This window comes from Octopus bimaculoides, chromosome 2, assembly GCF_001194135.2.
Source record: "Octopus bimaculoides isolate UCB-OBI-ISO-001 chromosome 2, ASM119413v2, whole genome shotgun sequence".
In the NCBI taxonomy this organism is placed as follows: domain Eukaryota; kingdom Metazoa; phylum Mollusca; class Cephalopoda; order Octopoda; family Octopodidae; genus Octopus; species Octopus bimaculoides.
Window position 1 is genome coordinate 178140160 of NC_068982.1, and position 2541 is coordinate 178142700.

The 2541-nt window shown below is 37.5% G+C and overlaps 1 protein-coding gene across 2 annotated transcripts in view; it reads right to left on the bottom strand.

Annotated features, from left to right (window-relative positions):
• LOC106871704 (growth hormone-inducible transmembrane protein) overlaps positions 1-2541 on the bottom strand; it is a 30603-nt gene that overhangs the window by 17832 nt on the left and 10230 nt on the right. The window lies entirely within an intron of this gene.

The following is a 2541-nucleotide window of genomic DNA, read 5'->3' on the forward strand; positions in this document are numbered from 1 at the left end:
ATTTAAAAATTTTTAAAGGCTTAACTGATTTTGCAGGTTCCCCTAATTTTCAAAAGTTGAGATAGAAAGATGTGGAGTTATGCTACAACTATCTTGCTTCTGATTGGAGCTGAAAATTCTCTTGCTTTTACAGAAAGAACATGGCTCAAATTAGTATCTGTTTTGGATATGATTTTATTGGCCAAGATTGATCAAATGACAGGTTTAGAAATTTTCATAAGTTCCCCTCCCACCACTACTAAAGCTGTCACAGTTGAGTGAACATGTCAAATGACAGTCCCAAACAATCAAGTGTGGTCAAGGTAGTCAGGTGATTAGGCTTAGAAATTTTGTAGGTTTGGGCTATGGTCTTGCATTAATATCACGTGACAATATTTTTTGTGCAGAAATTTAAGGCTGACATGGTTGTGTAAATGTGTCTAGTGACAGTTCTACTCTCAAGTGGTTGAGTGGACAGCAGTTGTTTCTATGTAGCCTGGTGGCTAAATGGTTATGATTTGTATGTATCTATGTAAGCATAACATTTTTTCTCCCCTAAATTTGTGCACTAGTATCATACACAAAATTATATATCATCATTTAACGTCCGTTTTCCATGCTGGCATGGGTTGGATGGTTTAACAGGTCTAGAGAGCCAGTGGCTGCACCAGGCTCCAATCTGATCTGGTAATGTTTCTACAGCTGGATGCCCTTCCTAGCGCCAACCACTCCAAGAGTGTAGTGGGTGCTTTTTACATGCCACCGGTATAGAAACCAGTCAGGCAGGCGTGTCATCGATCACATTCGGATAGTGCTTTTTACATGCCACTGGCACAGGAGCCAGTCAGGCGGGCCTGGCATCGATCACATTCAGATGGTGCTTTTCACAGCAGGTTTGTTTACATCTCCGTAACCAAGCAATTTAGCAAAAGCAGCTTATAGAATGAGTACCAGGCTTCCAAAAATAAGTACTGGGATCGATTTATTCAGATGAGCCCGTCATGGTGGTGTCCCAGTATGACTGCAGTTCAAAGAGAGTAACAAGTAAAATGGTTTGGAGGAGGGTTTGAGACATGGTTATTCTTCCTCTTGTATAATGACAAATTAACGGTTGTAAGAAAACAAGAAGGGTAAAATCCCAGGGGATTGACATTCGAGGGGAGGTGAGACTAAGTGAAGTAGTTAAAGCGATAAAGCAAGGTCTGGGGAGTGAGAGTCGGGACAATGAGCTGACAAAGGGAGGGAATGGAGAATCTGAAGGGCAAACTCGAAAGAAGTCAAGACCACTGTGACAGAAATGGAAAAGGTAGTGAGAAGACTACGTCAATTGACTAATGATCGGAACGTATTGTCGGGCAACTTTGTGTCAATCATTTTTTTCTTTGTGCTTAGACTGCGACCATGCAGGGGCTAAAAAAAATATCAGTCGATATTTCCGTTTTCTATTTGTTTCGAAAACATCTAGGCTGTGTGTGTGTGTGTATAGTAGTAGTTGTGGTAGAAGCAGCCGCATCGTCCCAGATGTGAATAGTATTCCATTATAGGAATCACTTGAGACTTGTAAAGGGTTATTAGTTGATAAACCTTTGAAGAATTTGCTAATCCTGAGGAAGGCTAACATTGGCAATATATGAATAAGTGACATTACACAAGCAGGGCCACCTGACCAGCTTATAGGCTCTTGGGCAAATCAATGCACTAGGCCCGCGGGCATACATTCATTGACAGCAAACCAAAGCATAAATAGATCAGAACTACGCCCCTAAACCCACGAGACCCGTGGGCAAAGCCAGCGTGTCATACCCTAAGATAGCACTGCACATATGCCTCAAGTATGTGTAAGTTACATCACAAGCTTACTACTATACCAACAGAACCTTATATTCTGGAACCAAAGTCAAATATATATTTATGATAATTTTGTAAGACAAAGTAAATTTCCCTAAACAATATTCCAAAGAAATTTCGAAATAGTCTAATAGAAATTAAGGGGTGAATGCGAGCTGGGTGGCGAGAATAGAGAAGCGAATTGAGAGAGAAATGGTGCAAGATGTGAACAAAGGTTAACCTTCCTAAAAGGTTACATAAACAAGTTTAACATCGCAATAGTTAAAATAAAGATTTAAAAAACCTCAACGTTGGGATACAAAACAAAAACTAAGTTGAGGTTAATAAAATAAATTTTTCTATTGGGAAATATTTTAATTAAATTCATATAATTTCATTCTAAAACAACTTTCAAAATGAACAAACTAGGCCTCCATATATTTTAGTAAATCTGAACCAATTTATATTGGTTCAACATATATATTGGTTTCATAGTAATTTCTGAATTTAAACAAGTTGAACCAAAAACGATGATGTAGCTGACTATAAAAGACGAAAGAATTATTAAACCGAATTCGGAAAGAAAAAAATTTCTCAAGGAAAACACTATAAGTTAAGATTGCATCAGATACAATATTTTGGCAGTTAAATCACTAACATGTGTTTATATATATATATTTATATATATTATATATATATATTATACTTGCTACTTCAGATAATCAATAAGAAGAG